Below are 18,079 nucleotides of genomic sequence, written 5' to 3'. Positions count from 1 at the left end.
CTACCAAGGGAGCAGACTCCAGGTGTTTCACTTCTTCGCGTTTAAACGGGTACATCTTTGATACTTTGGAGATTAAAGAATTTTTCCTTTCAGTGGTGGTCCACTCATCAGTAATCATTTCACTGAGTTCACCCAAAAGGGGAAAGCTAGGACGCTCCTTCTTGAGGTGTTTAAAATACTTTCTCTGTTTGTTAGGAGATTCCACCGGGTCTTCCCATTTTAAAGCGACTTTGACTGCCTTTACCAGATTTGGGACTAGAGAAAAGTCAAATCCTGTGGAATTGACAACACTCTCCACCTCACTAAAGGAGGACATACTTGAGGAGCGATTGCGCTGAGATGGGCCCGGAACCTCAGAGTCATCCTGTACAAGGACTGGAGCTGGAACTACAGGTGAGAGAATGTCACCAGTGGGATCAGGTTTATTCAGGGACTCCTGGACCACCTTCCTGACCAGAGCTTCAACTTGTTGGTCACTATCCACCCTTTCTCTTGCAGCACGAGAATAGCAGGGATCACAGAGAGATTTGCCGTCTGGGATTTGAGCCTTGCACCCCCAGCAAGATCTTCTTCCGGAATTGCTGGAATGACGGTGGGAATGGCGGTCGGAAGTGGATCTATATTTTTCCCCATGATGTTTGGAGGGTGACCTGCTCTTTGGTCGCTTAGAGCTTGACCTGGAATGATGGCGATGTGATCTAGTGATATCAACGTCTTCGTGGACTGAGGGCTGATGATCAGACCTAGAAGGGCTGATGGTGAAAAAGAAATCAGGAAAAAAACATGATATAAAAAAACCCAAACAGACAGGCAGAGGAAAGAAAATTTCCATCCTACCTGCGGCGTAAGGGTTGGCCACCGGGGGGCGGTGATACATCCATAGTGGTGAGGAATACACTGCAATAACCATTAAGATAACAATAAGAGTAAGGCATAGGCAATACAACAGCAGAGGAAACTGACAGTACACAGGACAGAGTGCCACAGGGCACCTTACCTTGTCCAGTCAAGACCTGTGCTTGGAAATCCAAAGTGCACCTAGGAGATTCCCCAGAATCAGCTGTCACTGACATCTTTTTAAAATTGCCGCCCTCGATGACGTCACCGCGCCCGCCGCACACGCCGCGCACCTGCGCTGTGTGCGGCGTGACCCTGAATGCCATGCGCGCATGCGCGAATCTGCAAATAGGCGCTACTGCGCATGCGCGAGCCGGAGACTCTCGCGCGCGCACACATCCACAAGGAAGCTGAAGAAGGAAGGAGTGGAACGCAGCATGCGTTCCAGAAGCCATTAACCAAAACGGTAAGGCTAAACGGCGCAGACACACAAACACACATAAACAGCTGCCATGTGTAGCAAAAAAAATGACAATACATTACCAATCCATCCGGTCCAGCCTGGGATAGGGAGTAAAGATACATCACCTGGGCATCGTTTGTAGGGGAAAGGGCCTCCTGCTAATAGCCAGGATGAATGACCAAAGTTGCTTGCCAGCCAATGGCTGGATAATAAGCTCCACCAGGAATCAATTTGTACCGCACACTCCACCCTGCTAATAGCTGGGACTTGTTGGACTTCAGTACACATACTCTCCCATAAATATCACCAGGACTGAACTTTAAACTAACATATAATTATATAGGTCCTAGGAGGAGGAAAAAAAAGGAACACTGTCTATGGCCAGGAAGCAAAGCTTTATGGGAGTAGGGTCCTATGAGGTATGAGAGGCGGGATTAACCCACACGTAGGCTGCCATGGAGTCTGTCAGGAAAAGGATGTTCTCATTGACTTCAATGTTAAAAAAAAGTGTCTAAAAGCTTAATATTTTAAAAAGTATAAATAGTACAAAAAAACTTGAAGAAGTCCCATCGTTAGCTGAATGAGACGAACAGTTTAATAGTTGAATGGTCTCAATAGCTGAAAGTATGCAGAAGTTACGCAGAGCCAAAAAACGTACGGAATAAAGGATAAGAACTAGAAAATGCATTTCCTGAGGAAAATGCGAGTGGGAATGCTGAATAGCTGAATTGCTGAGCCCGCACCAAAGCCATTCACCATAACCACTACAGTATCTTTAGGACACACAGCTCCTTTCTCTATCTGCAAAGTAGAGAGTATCCTGACTTCCTGGTAGCCCCTCCCCCCTCAAGAGGTTTTCTCCCCCCCCCCCAGGTCAGTGAGGAGGAATATTGCACTGAGATAAGGAAAGCTATTTATGGAAAGAAATACCATTACAAACGCTTTTAATTCACATACCAAATACGTATAATACGCCTTCAAACAAACCTTAATAAATCCACAACCGTACATGCGATCGATACAGCGACTTCACCGTTTGAAAGACACGGCCCTTGTGAACGCATCGATATGAAATTTATGTTGATAAACTTAAAAATGTGGCCATGTCAGCGATTTAGAAAAGAGCGTCTTTGTGTGTTTTGCAGAAACATTTTTTAGACTTTTTAACATGACGTTCAATGGGAGGGATTTTGAGGTGCTTGTCCTTTAGAAGCTCCTGGAACTAAAAGTCAAATGCCTATCGCAAAACTGATCACATTGCCTGAAACCAGACAAAAATACCTACGTTTTGATATATAAATTGTGTATGACAAGTAGATCTTGTGGGCGTGAGAGCAATTTGTTTCCCCTTTTTTTAAAGATAATTTTTTTTTTCAACGATCTCCACTGTAAAGGTCACATGACACACTCTAAAACACCTTCCATAGGAATTCATTATAACCGATAAAATTTTCTGAAAAATTCACTAAACGTAAATTGCGTTTTCACAAAAACCATAAAAGATATCAATCTAAAAAGTCATGTTTGGATAGCTGAATATTTTGTGACCGCTTTAAAGTTTGTTTGGTGTCTGTAAGTGAAAGTATGAAGGAGCTGAAACTTTTGGCAGAAAAAGGATGTTCTCATTGACTTCAATGTTAAAAAAAGTGTCTAAAAGCTTAATATTTTAAAAAGTATAAATAGTACAAAAAAACTTGAAGAAGTCCCATCGTTAGCTGAACGAGACGAACATTTTAAAAGTTGAATGGTCTCAATAGCTGAAAGTATGCAGAAGTTACGCAGAGCCAAAAAACGTGGTTACACGAAACGCGTCAGGGATGACTCAAATGTTGCCATCACTATATTGAAATGCGCTTTATTCTCATCTGACATGTAAGTGCAACCTTTAATTAAACATAAACTGATTTTTTTACGGTATTACACTATGGCGTCCCCTCTTCTCTTTTCCACGTTTACATGTGACCTTTAAACACGGATGACCATCTCCTGCATTCCCTGAGCGAGAGACCTTCCAGCTTCTCCCTAGGTTATTGTACTAAGATCATTCGCTGACCCCTTCCTGAAGTAACTCCACACCGTGGTTTCCAGTTTATACCAATCCTGATTGACTCTGGAAATATATATTTCGCAGAGTCCACACGTTCCGATAAGCCTGCATTCACACTGGTGACGGGATATTTCTTCACTTGGAAATTCACTTATATTCACTCATTTTACCTCTGGAAGATTCCATCTCACTTCCATTGACTCTTCAATTTTGAACTTTGTGTCATTCACTCATCACTTGGTTCACTTTGGACTTTTATATTTACGTTATGACATCTGTGTCTTCATATACATGTGCATTTCACATTGTTGCATATTGACCACGCATGGTTTTGATTTTATTGTCATACCTTTTTTGTATCAGAGCGCTACACTTTTTTGTCCACATTTAGTTTTTTTCTTCTTGTTTTTCAGTAGCTGTGTATAGCAGCTTGATACATGCACACTTAGCAGCGCAGTAATCCACACCATACTGTAAGTGAAAGTATGAAGGAGCTGAAACTTTTGGCAGGACGTGTGATTTGGAGCGGGAAAAAGGATGTTCTCATTGACTTCAATGTTAAAAAAAAGTGTCTAAAAGCTTAATATTTTAAAAAGTATAAATAGTACAAAAAAAACTTGAAGAAGTCCCATTGTTAGCTGAACGAGACGAACATTTTAATAGTTGAATGGTCTCAATAGCTGAAAGTATGCAGAAGTTACGCAGAGCCAAAAAACGTACGGAATAATAAAGGAGAAAAATAATAAAAAACGAATATCAATACTGGGAATGCTTATTAAAGCATTCCCACTAATAATAAAAAACTAATATCAATACTGGGAATGCTTCTTAAAGCATTCCCACTAATAATAAATTTACGGATATCAATACTGGGAATGCTTATTAACCACTTACCCCCCGGACCATATTGCTGCCCAAAGACCAGAGTACTTTTTGCGATTCGGGACTGCGTCGCTTTAACAGACAATTGCGCGGTCGTGCGACGTGGCTCCCAAACAAAATTGGCGTCCTTTTTTTCCCACAAATAGAGCTTTCTTTTGGTGGTATTTGATCACCTCTGCGTTTTTTATTTTTTGCGCTATAAACAAAAATAGAACGACAATTTTGAAAAAAATGAATATTTTTTACTTTTTGCTGTAATAAATATCCCCCAAAAATATATAAAAAAACATTTTTTTTCCTCAGTTTAGGCCGATACGTATTCTTCTACATATTTTTCGTAAAAAAAAATCGCAATAAGCGTTTATTGATTGGTTTGCGCAAAAGTTATAGCGTTTACAAAATAGGGGGTATTTTTATGGCATTTTTATTAATATTTTTTTTTACTAGTAATGGCGGCGATCAGCGATTTTTTTTTCGGTATTGCGACATTATGGCGGACACTTCGGACATTTTTGACACATTTTTGGGACCATTGGCATTTTTATAGCGATCAGTGCTATAAAAATGCATTAGATTACTATAAAAATGCCACTGGCAGTGAAGGGGTTAACACTAGGGGGCGGGGAAGGGGTTAAGTATGCCTGGGTGTGTTCTTACTGTGGGGGGGGTGGTGGCCTCACTAGGGGAAACACTGATCTTCTGTTCATACATTGTATGAACAGAAAATCAGCATTTCCCCTGCTGACAGGAACGAGAGCTGTGTGTTTTACACACACAGCTCCCGTTCCCCGCTCTGTACCGAGCGATCGCGTGTGCCCGGCGGCGATCGCGCCCGCCGGGCACACGCACGGGACTCGGGTGCGAGAGCCTCCGGCGGCGCGCGTGCGCCCCTAGTGGCGGCTAAAAGGCAGGACGTCATAATACGTGCTCTCGCCTAGGAGAGCCACCTTGTGGACGTATTATGACGGTGCGGCGACGGCAAGTGGTTAAAGCATTCCCACTAATAATTCACTAGGAGTTTCCTTTGGCATTATGGGAAAGGCCATAAATATTTGGTAAATGCCAAAAAATGCTTAAAACGACACTCCTATGTTAGCACAGCTCAGGAATCAACAATTATGGTCTCTTATGCAATCAGATGTGTCATACATACATGAAAAAATCTGATAATCGTCATAAAATCACATAAAACTAATAAAAAGCAGCCACTTAAAAATAATCATAAATTAAAAAGACAATACTCAGAAGAACACTCTAATAAGTAGATTCAGGTAGAGTTAGGCCGGCTTATCAGTAGATAAGTCGACCTAACTCAGAATCTACGCCGACGTATGTTTAAGCGTATGCTCAAACAGAGATACGCTTAAACATATATAAGATACGACGGCTTGCGCCGTCCTATCTTAGATTGCAATATTTCGGATGGCCGCTAGGTGGCGCTTCCATTGCGGTCGGCATAGATTATGCAAATTAGGATATACGCCGATTCACGAACGTACGCCCGGCCGACGCAGTACTTTTACGCCTTTTACGTAAGAGATAGGCCGCGTAAAGTTAGAGCTAGGCCCTAGTGGAATAGTAATGTTAAGTATGGCCGCCGTTCCCGCCGCGAGATTCGAATTTTTTACGTCGTTTGCGGAAGTCGTCCGCGAATCGGGATTCACGTAGTTTACGTCCACGTTGAAATCAATAGGCCCGTGCAGCGTACTTAGCCGCAATGCACACTGGGAAATGTAGGCGCCCGGCACATGGGCAGTTAAAAAAAACTTAAAAAACGTGAGGTCAAGCCTCATTAACATAAACACTCCCCCCTCCAACACATTTGAATTAGGCGCCCTTACGCCCGCTGATTTAGGCTACGCCGTCGTAACTTAGCAGGCAAGTACATTGTGAATCATGTACTTGCCTAGCTAACTTACGGCGGCAAAGTTGCGGCATTCTACCTGAATCTACCTATAAATGTCAAATAGGTAGATTCAGGTAGAATGCCGCAACTTTGCGTAAACGCCATAAATCCCGATTCGCGGACGACTTACGCAAACAAGGTAAAAAATTAGAATCTCGCGGCGGGAACGGCGGCCATGCTTAACATTACTATTCCACTAGGGCCTAGCTCTAACTTTACGCGGCCTATCTCTTACGTGAACGGCGTAAAAGTACTGCGTCGGCCGGGCGTACGTTTGTGAATCAGCGTATATCCTAATTTGCATAATCTACGCCGACCGCAATGGAAGCGCCACCTAGCGACCATCCGAAATATTGCAATCTAAGATAGGACGGCGCAAGCCGTCTTATCTTAGATATGTTTAAGCGTATCTCTGTTTGAGCATACACTTAAACATACGTCGGCGTAGATTCTGAGTTAGGTCGACTTATCTACTGATAAGCCGGCCTAACTCTACCTGAATCAACCTACATATGTCCATATGTCCATATTGTAGCGGCGCTTTTGATAAAAAAAATGACAAACTTCCTTATGCTGTTCATGTAGTTCATAAAAGGGAAAGAAACAATGGTGCTTGTGTAGCAAGGTGCCACTTTGCAGTGTGGTTGAAGGACTGCCGTTTATAGTTGAGAAGGTACTAAGAGGGGGGGTGGGACTTTAAATGAGGCGCATGGGGGTGCACCTCCATCCCTAATTCTGAAAGAATAAAAATAAGGGAGTTTTGGGACTTTGAATGAGGCTGCAGACATGGTGTAGGCAAGTTGAAAAAAAGAGGTACATATTTATTTATCAATAAAAAATGTAAAACATATCACATACAGCAAGAATCACCTTGAGGGAACAACATTACTGTATATACTGTTCCCACATGCACATATAGTATGTGCACATGTAATACGGCATTGGAAATACAACAGTGTGCAATCCAGCGCCATAAGGTGATCAGTGTTAGTGGATGGATACATTCAAAATGAGTATTTATATATACAATGTCATATAGGCAATAAAAGGGGAAAAAAATAAATAAATACAATAAAAATAATCATTATATTGTTGTAACCAGTAAAACCAAAAAAGTTTCAATGTTGGCAAATTGGAGAGTAATTGCATCTGCGTCCCAGTTGTCCGACACGTTTTCGTGTATTTAAGACACTCATCAGGGGCTGGTGTTTTGGGGTATCTATAAAGTGTATAGTAGAATATGGTTATTGAATATGGTTCATGATTAAATAGATAAACGATGAGACAGTAACGCCCATCTGATGTACTTACATGGAAGTGTGGTAGGAATGGTAGGTATGGAGCCGAGGCCAAAAGTTGAGTCCGTCATGGGAGCTGAGGTAACGTCAGATGGGCGTTACTGCCTCATCGTTTATCTATTTAATCATGAACCATGTTCAATAACCATATTCTACTATACACTTTATAGATACCCCAAAACACCAGCCCCTGATGAGTGTCTTAAATACACGAAACGCGACGGGCAACTGGGACGCAGATGCAATTACTCTCCAATCTGCCAACATTGAAACTTTTCTCGTTTTACTGGTTACCACAATATAATGATTATTTTTATTGTATTTATTTTTTTTTTCGCCTTTTGCTGCCTATATGACATTGTAAATATAAATACTCATTTTGAATGTACCCATCCACTAACACTGATCACCTTATGTTGCTGGATTGCGCACTGTTGTATTTCCAATGCCGTATTACATGTGCATGTGGGAATAGTATATACCGTATTTTCCGGCGTATAAGATGACTTTCTGGATGCAAAAAAATGCATCCAAAGTCGGGGGTCGTCTTATACGCCGGGGACGGTCTCCGTGCTGCTGAGAGCGTCAATGATTTAAAAACGCTCCTTCTCCTCACAGTGTTCTGTGATAGGCGGAACACAAATCTTCCCAGCAGCGCCTCTGTTCTGTGTTCCTCCTATCACAGATGCCTTCTCATTCTCGGACAAGATGAGAAGACGTCCGTGATAGGCGGAACACAGAACAGAGGCGCTGCTAGGAAAATTTGTGTTCCGCCTAACACAGGACAGTCTGAGGAGAATCGTCTTTTAAATCATTGACGCTCGAAGCACGGAGACTGTCACTGCCTGCTATTCAGAAAAAAAGTGAGTAAATGCACCGTTTGCAGTGATTGCACAGTGGGGGCAAAAGTGATGGCACAGAGAGGGGGCAAGTGATGGCACAGTGAGCAAGTGATGGCACAGAGAGGGGGCAAGTGATGGCACAGAGAGGGGGCAAGTGATGGCACAGAGAGGGGGCAAGTGATGGCACAGTGAGGGGGCAAGTGATGGCACAGAGAGGGGGCAAGTGATGGCACAGAGAGGGGCAAGTGATGGCACAGTGAGGGGCAAGTGATGTAATGGCACAGTGAGGAATGTAATGTAATGGCACAGTGAGATATGAAAAAGCCTGTTTCTGTCAGCGGTTCTGGCTACCCCTCAGCTTCCAGAAAGACTAGTAAGAAGGGGGTAGTCTTATACAGTGAGTATATCCCAAAACCAACATTTTTCCTGGAAAATTAGGGGGTTGTCTTATACGCCGGAAAATACGGTACTCTAATGTTGTTCCCTCAAGGTGATTCTTGCTGTATGTCATATGTTTTACATTTTTTATTGATAAATAAATATGTACCTCTTTTTTTCAACTTACCTACACCGTGGGCTAGATTCACAAAGAGATACGACGGTGTATCTCGAGATGCGCCGGTGTAAGTGAAAATGTGCGCTGTCGTATCTATGCACCGTACCCACAGAAGCAGATACGCCCGAAAATAGGCTTCATCCGTCCGACGTAACTGTCCTCCGCCGGCGGAACTTAGGCGCATATTTAGGCTGGGCGCATCTTTCGTTACCATTATTTTCCTATTCAATTATGCAAATGAGGGAGATATGCCGATTCACATGCGTACGTTTGGCCGGCATAGGCTACGCGCGGTGTGCGTAAGCTGTACGCCCGGTCTAAAGTTACCCCTCATAAAAGCAGGGGTAACTTTGCACCAGGCTTGCACAGGTCAGCTGGAGAGCAGCAACAGCAGTAGCGTTACAGACGACCTGAGCAACAATACTTGCAGGACAACACATCTGTGTGCCAACATGCCAGGGGCAGCCGTGGTCATAGCACTACTGCGTCTACGGGCACGTAGGAGGAGGAGGAGGGCACGGGAGAGGATATACCAAACGCGCCTGGACCTCTTTGGCATTGTGGAATCAGAGGTGTATCGCATGTTCAGATTTGACACTGATGCCATCCTGGAAATAGCCAGAACCCTGCAGGATGACATCACCAGCACGACACATCGTGCACAAGCAGTGCAGCCACTGGTCAAGGTCATGGCAACACTCCATTTCCTGGCCAGTGGATCTTTTCAAAGAACAAGTGGAGCTGTGGCTGGGATGTCACAATCCACCAAGAGCAGATGTGTGCACCAGGTTGTCCCCGCAATCCTCAGACGCATGTCCCACCACATCTTCAGACCCACCCAGGAGCATCAGCGAATTAAGGCAAGGGCAGATTTCTACAAAATTGCCAGATTCCCACGCACCGTGGGGGCCATTGATTGCACACATGTGGCACTACAGCCCCCCATGAGACAGAGCACATGTACCGCAATCGGAACATTGGCATTCCATCAATGTACAGGTGATAGCCGATGCCCAATGCCTCATATGGCACGTCCGTGCCAAACACCCAGGGTCCAGCCATGACAGCTTCATATACCGCCAAAGCGACATTCCAAGAGAATTTGAACAGAACGTGTATGGGGACAGCTGGCTGGTTGGTGAGTGACATGGGAGTCAGGCATGACTGTCCCCCCCATGATGCAGACATCACGAGGAGCACATGCATGACTAACATCCTCCTGGATTTTCCCTTCCAGGTGACTCTGCATATGCACTTGGACCCCATCTCATGACTCCATACCAGAATCCTGAAACCCCAGGAGAGAGAAGATACAATGAAGCACACGCACGTACCCGTGATGTGGTGGAACGCACCTTTGGCCTCCTGATGTCCCGTTTCCGATGCCTGGATAAGTCTGGGGGTACCCTGTTGTATTCCCCAAACTTTGTGTGCCAGATAATCGGTGCATGTTGCATTCTGCACAACTTCGCCATGAGAAGGGGCCTGTAGATTGACCTACGTGATGACCTGACCCCTGAACCACACAATCCCCCCCTAACCGAGGCTACCCCGTCTTCTGAGGGAAGAGCAGTCAGGAGATGCCTCGTGCTCGGCTTATTTTCACGTTAAACACACACATTAATCATGGCACAATGAGAATGCACGCATGCACACCACTGTGGTCCCTAGCTCACACACACCCCACATCCCCATTAAATTGGATTAGACCGAAGTACACTGCACGGTACTAGTGAGCAGTAACGCCACGTCAAGGCTCCAATTATGTTGCAGTATATTATTTTTCCGAAAAAAAAAATATCGAGTATAATATAAACAAAATAACACTCATATCGAGTATAATATAAACAAAATAACACTCATATCGAGTATAATATAAAATAAATAACACTCATATCGAGTATAATATAAACAAAATAACACTCATATCGAGTATAATATAAAATAAATAACACTTATATCGAGTATAATATAAAATAAATAACACTCATATCGAGTATAATATAAAATAAATCACACTCATATCGAGTATAATAATAAAATAATATAACTGGCACTCATTTGGCCTGACGTGGACTACGCCTAGTGCCAAGGCTCCTGACCCTCTGTTGCCTGGGGGCAGCCGCGGGTGGGGGGGTGGGTCATTGGGAGGAGGATCATCCCCCGGTCTCTCCCTGGCTGCCTGGATTCCCTCCAAAGCCACAGCTATGCGTGTGAGGACCGCATTTGTTTGAGCCCCCACCGCCTCAATGGCTGCTGTATTGGCCTGTATGGCCACTGCCAGGCTCCTCACCTCTGCCACAAGGCCTGAATTTGTGGCCTCCAGGTCACTCACGCAGGTCACTAATGCAGTGCTGTTTACACTGACCTCCTGCACACTTTCTATGATGGCGGCAGTGTAAGCAGCCTGGGTCTGCTGCAAGGAGGCCACCCGGTGCATGTCCAACATGGTGGGTCTGCCTGGCCTGGTCCCTCGATAAAGTGACTTCTAAGGTGTCTGGATCACCCCTTGTCTTGCTAGTAGCCGTCCTGGGTGCAGGTGTGGCTTGGGGACGACTGTATGGGGATGCCCTTGAGGGTACTTCCCTTATGGAGGAGGAGGAGGGGCTTCCCAAAATGGTGGAGGCCCTTGGGGGGCTTCCCAAAATGATGGAGGCTCTTGGGGGGCTTCCCATGATGGTGGAGGCCCTTGGGGGGCTTCCCCTGAAGTTGGAGGCCCTTTGGGGGCTATCCCCTATGGAGGTGGAGGTATGGGAGGGTCCTGGGATGGTGGTCTCATCCCCCAGGTAAATTCCATCCTCAAGGTCCCCGTGCTCCTCCTCTACTTCCTCTAAAGGAGAGGTATGGACACTGGCATCATGGGATGTGGTTGGTTGCCCAGCAGCCGAGGATGGGCCCGCTTCATCCTGCACATCTGTGGATGACACAAAACATTCACATGTTGGTGGACCCACACACTTGTCACATGTTCCCTCCCCCCCCACACATGCTACACACCAGATAAGAGATAAAACACACTCACCTGTCCTCAAGGGCTGATCAACAGACTCAAATCCCTCCAGGCCCTCCACCTGCTCCCTCTCCAAGCACCTGGCTATGACCTGCTCATCAGGTGTCAGTGTAATATTCAGCCCCATTGAAAACGTCAATCTATGACGAAACGCGTCTGGATCAACGGCGTGCAGTGACGTCACCGCGTTCTCATGAGGAGGAAGGGCTCCTGTCTATGCCGGCCGGCATTTGTTTTTATACGCCTGTATTACGCTTAATCGCTGTAAGTAGGTTTTTACTTTTTAAATAAAACATTCTTTTGGACGTATTACACTATGTGCAGTTCTCTTCCTATATAACATGTTGCTGGGCTCCCGGAATGGCCTAAGAGGATCTGTCTGTGCCAAGTCTGTTGCATCCCTCCGTGGATATATGGCTGTATGATCTATGCTGCACATCTGATTTTATCCTGTCTTGTGGCTACACTCTCTGGATATCCTGCTGGGACTAATAAATAACGCTGTTATTTGTTTTATTTCTGGTAAGCCTCAGTCCATGTGGTGGTGGATCACTTTATCATCAGTGCACCGGGTGTTGTCTGTTCAAGATTTTCAGTGTACACCTTTTGGACTCTATTATTGATAATTCATTTGTGGATTCACAAAGGACTTGATTGTTATATTATTTGGCTGGCGCAATTTTTCTTCTTTTTCTAGTGTAATATTCAGGACTGGTCCACCTCCGGTGCCCCTTCTGTGCCTGTTCATCTTGGCCACCTTCTCCTTCACGAGACGCCGCAGGTAATTTTTTTTCTTGCCGATCTTGTCTGGGGTCCGTTCCGCATGGCCAAGGGCACTGACCTGCGCTGCTATCTATGACAAGATCTCCTCCTTACGGACCGTATTTATACCCTGGGGCGTAAACGGTGGTCCGGCTTATCTCGGGGGATACGATAGGCGGAGTTGTGCGCAAGCGCAGTGGGACGCGGGACATGCAATCACGTGAAGGCGCATGCGCCGTTCGTTCGGCCCTTCATTTGCATGGGGTCACGATTCATTTAAATGGATCACGCCCACTTCCTTCCCACCGTCTAATTTAAATTACGCCGGTGCATCGCAGCGTGCATTTGCTTTCTGAATATGCTGTTTGCCCCTCGAAGTTTTGCCAGCGTAGTGTATCTTCGATGCGCTACGCCAGCATAAAGATGCGCCGAGGTACGTGAATCTAGCCCCATGTCTGCAGCCTCATTCAAAGTCCCAAAACTCCCTTATTTTTATTCTTTCAGAATTAGGGATGGAGGTGCACCCCCATGCGCCTCATTTAAAGTCCCACCCCCCCTTTTAGTACCAATCCGGTCCGGGGTGGAGGCTTGCTAGACAGGGTTGGCAGTGCTGCCCTGCCACCCAGGTGTTAGGCTGTCAAGCCTTGGACAGGTTATTACCATGCCCAGGTCTTGTAAATCCAGGACACAATTGATTTGTGTCTCTGTGACCCATCAGCAATTAGGCGCCATTGTCATGGTTGTGTGACTCAGGTCTGGATACAGTGTATGTCCTGGGCCATGATTTTGTTGTTTTTGTCTCCTTGGGAGCTGCGATGCTCCCGGCGCGCCCCCGCCCACCGTTCTCCCCCCGCCCCCCAATTGGGGCGGCGTGTGGTGCAGCAGTGGGTTTGGCACACACAGAGCATCGGCGTCACGCATTCCAACCAGCGTCTGACGTCAGGCTCTGGCGCCGTGACGCTGGGTTTGTGTCTTCCATCTCTACTGGCTAGCGGGGAGGTGAGCTCCGTCTGTGGGCGGGATTCTCTGCCCACGTCGGGGTCCCTCCCTGTATATGCCATTTTTTATTGATAAAAAAATATGTACCTCTTTTTTTCAACTTACCTACACCATGTCTGCAGCCTCATTCAAAGTCCCAAAACTCCCTTAATTTTTATTCTTTCAGAATTAGGGATGGAGGTGCACCCCCATGCGCCTCATTTAAAGTCCCACCCCCCCTCTTAGTACCAATCCGGTCCGGGGTGGAGGCTTGCTAGACAGGGTTGGCAGTGCTCCCCTGCCACCCAGGTGTTAGGCTGTCAAGCCTTGGACAGGTTACTACCATGCCCAGGTCTTGTAAATCCAGGACACAATTAATTTGTGTCTCTGTGACCCATCAGCAATTAGGCGCCATTGTCATGGCTCCCAGTTGATGGTGGCTTCACATGTGGACTCTCTGATCAGAAGTGCATTCTTTGATCAAAAGTGCGAGTTAAAAACCAGGAGTTTGAAACAGGAGGTAAGACAGGAGTCTTCATTATTTTTTTTCAATCACTGATCCAGAACAAACTTGCAGCTAATAAAGTTGGAACTCTTGCTATATAGATTCAGCGGTGCAGCAGACGCTCTCATCTTAGTCTGCTCACCCCAGGGATAGTGAGAGCAGGACGCTCTCAAACGAGTCGGCTCTCCCCAGGGATAGTGCAGCCAGGCAGGGTCCACCACACCCCCCTAGCCAATTGATCCAGGGTTGCACCGATCGCCGTTAAGGGGTCAGGAAGGATTTTTTTTCCCCCGATCGCTGCAGATTGGCACAGCACGCCTGGGGTTTTTCGCCTTCCTCTGGACCAATCGGGGAGAGAAGACTCAACGAGTGACGGCTCACTTGGACAGTCTTCCACCCATCACGTCCGGCGTCTCGCGGCTCTTCCCGCATCCGCGCCAGACCAGGCCTCATTCGCGGCCGCCGCAATTAGGAAAGACTGACGACAATGTGACTGGCGACAATGGCTAATCTGCGATACTCTGCGGACTCTATTCGGGGTCTGAGACAATTCGCAACAGCATTACCAGCCGTCACCAAAAAGGCCTTAAAAATAGAGCAACTTTTGAGATTCAATCGACGATCGACCATCAAAAATTTTAACTATTTAACCCAGCTCGAGCACATATCATGTGCTTTGTTCAACACAAGATCGGCAGTAAAACACTGATTAGAAATCCACGATTTCTTACTACAAAACGATCTAGACTGCCTCTTTATTACAGAAAGCTGGCTCTCAGACGACTGCAACACCATTCTCGGAGAATTGGTGCCAGAAAACTATCGCATTATAACGGAAAACAGAATAGGGCAAAGAGGAGGAGGCCTGGCGGTGATCCACAAGAATCGCATTACAATGACTAAGCCAGCCCTTCAAAATCCTCTTCCATTCATGGAAACCCTTACTCTTCAACTTCAAACTTCCCCCCAGGAGACTGTTCACATTCTCCTCTGCTATAGGCCACCTGGGCCAAAATCGCAGTTTTTGCCATCATTAACGGAGTTTATATCCACTTATACCCTTAACAGCAAACACCTTTTGCTGCTCGGGGACTTTAATCTGTGGGCCAACTCCGCACAGGATCCCATTGCGGACGCCTGCATTGATCACCTGGAGGGATTAGGGCTACAGCAACTTATATGCGGGCCAACACATGCTTCAGGTCACACACTCGACCTAATTTTCAGACAAAATCTGAAAATAAGCATTTTAGAAAGTGAACCATTGCCATGGACAGACCACCATGCAATTAATTTCATAATCTCCAAAATTCCCCCAGTGATAAAAGCACCCAAGCCGGTGACAATACACTGGGCTAGATCTCAGAAGAAGCTCCATTCGGAACTCTTCAAATCTACCTTGGGAAACAGAATCAAAACAATCCATCCACATCAAACAGCCGCAGATACACTGGATGCCATAAACGCAGCCCTGCTACAGTCAGCCGATTTAGTAGCACCGAAACGCAAAGCCTGCATCCGAAAAAGAAAGTCCGGCTGGTTCAACAACCAGCTGTCGCTTCTGAAGCAAGAGCGCAGAAGGGCGGAAGCCGCCTGGAAAAGAAGTCCTGCAGAGGATAACCTCATCATCTACAAGGCAATAACAACACAATATCATAAAGAAATTTTCAAAGCCAAGAAACATCATTTTTCTATGGCGATTAACAGCGCCCTAAACCGCCCCCGCGAACTCTTCAAGATGGTCACCCAGACCATGAATCCAGGATGTCTTGAAGTCCCCAACTCAGACACCCAAGAGTTCTGCAATGAACTATCGGATTTCTTCATCAACAAAATTTAAAGAATCCGGGAAAGCGTCATGCAAAACAATACCCCCCTCAACCCCACCGTCAATCAACCACAAAACACCCACAGAAACGCTCTACAATCAACAAAGTTAACTCTGGAACCGATCTCCATCGATACCACAAAAAATATCATTGGTGCTTTGCGGAACAGCACATCGCCCAATGATATCATCCCCACCAAACTGCTGAAGGAATGTGCCGACATCCTGGCACCACCCATCACACAGCTTATAAACCAGTCATTTAAGGAAGGCACAGTGCCATCCCTGTTGAAAGAGGGCACAATCCAGCCCATCTTGAAAAAACCTAACCTGGATCCCAAGGACCCAACTCACCGCCGTCCCATAACAGGCCTAAATGTTCTCTCCAAGATAATGGAGAAAGTAGTGGTACAACAGCTGCAACAGCATCTAGATACCACAATCTACTGGATCCATTACAATCAGGCTTCCGTCCCGGACACGGGACAGAAACGGCCTTACTCAAAATATGGGACGATGCCCTCGAGGCCGCAGACGAAGGAGAATCTTGTCTCCTGGTTCTGCTGGACCTAAGCGCAGCCTTTGACACGGTAGACCACAAACTGTTACTGATGCGACTAGCCAAGGTAGCAGAAGTCGCAGAAGGTGATTTACCATGGTTTTCTTCCTTTCTTGAAAACCGATCACAAACAGTTAAATTGGGTTGTTTCACGTCGGAAAAGCGCACGGTGTCATGTGGAGTCCCCCCAAGGATCCCCCCTGTCACCGGTGCTTTTCAACATCTATCTTCGCCCTCTCTTTGATATTATCAGTAGCCAAGAACTACTCTATCACTCTTATGCAGACGATACGCAACTGTATTTTCGCATCTGCAACAAAAAGGATCATCATCCCAGTTTAGAGAAATGTCTCTCTTTGATAGAAAACTGGATGACTAAGAGTTATCTTAAACTCAACAGTTCAAAAACAGAACTCCTTATGTTTCACGCCAGCCAAAAGAGTCAACTGGCAACAACCTGGACACCCCCGCCCATTCTGGGCCAAATCATCACCCCTAGCTCCAAAGTCAAAAGTCTCGGGGTCATCTTCGACACCTTCATGACAATGGACGCACAAATAGGGTCAGTAGTCAGCGGAGCGCACCATCTGTTGCGCCTACTACGCAGACTTATTCCATTTATCCCCAAAGAAGACGTAGCAGTCGTGGTGGGAACAATCGTGAATTCCAGACTGGACTATGCTAACGCCCTGTACCTCGGACTCCCAAAGTACCAAATCTCCCGTCTGCAAGTCGTTCAGAATACGGCCGCCAGACTGGTGACTGGGAAAAAAAAAATGGGAATCAATCTCACCTTTGTTGAGAACCCTTCACTGGCTGCCAGTAAAAGACAGAATTGCATTTAAAGCACTCTGCCTGACACATAAGTGCATCCATGGGAAGGCTCCGCAATATCTTTGTGACAAGATAGAACCTCACAATTCGAATCGCGTTCTGCGATCCACCGACCAAAATCTGGTCAGGGTACCAAAAACCAAATACAAGTCCAAAGGAGAAAGAAGGTTTGCTTTTCAGGGTCCTAGACTATGGAACGCTTTACCAACCGGCATTCGGTTGGAGGAAAACCACCTGACTTTCAGAAGACAGATCAAAACTGCTCTTTTGATGTCATGAGACACGAACAGAAGCGATTCAGTTCGCATGCGCCGCGCTTTATAAGTTTTTCATTCATTCATTCATTCATTCATTCATGGTTGTGTGACTCAGGTCTGGATACAGTGTATGTCCTGGGCCATGATTTTGTTGTTTTTGTCTCCTTGGGAGCTGCGATGCTCCTGGCGCGCCCCCATCTGCTGTTCTCCCCCCTAATTGGGGTGGCGAGTGGTGCGGCGGTGGGTTTGGCACGCACGGAGCATCGACGTCACACATCCCACCCAGCGTCTGATGTCAGGCTCTGGCGCCGTGACGCTGGGTGTGTGTCTTCTATCTCTACTGGCTAGCGGGGAGGTGAGCTCCGTCTGTGGGCGGGATTATCCGCCCACATCGGGGTCCCTCCCTGTATATGCCATGTTTAGCGTGACGTTCGTGACGCCCAGCTTGCACCCATTTGGGCGGCTATATTTGAGTTCCCCCCACAACCCCAGTTCAGCTGTCACAGCTTGGAGAC

This window comes from Rana temporaria, chromosome 1 (assembly GCF_905171775.1).
Source record: "Rana temporaria chromosome 1, aRanTem1.1, whole genome shotgun sequence".
NCBI lineage: Eukaryota > Metazoa > Chordata > Amphibia > Anura > Ranidae > Rana > Rana temporaria.
The sequence above is the reverse complement of the archived record's forward strand: the minus strand, read 5'-3'. Positions refer to the sequence as shown.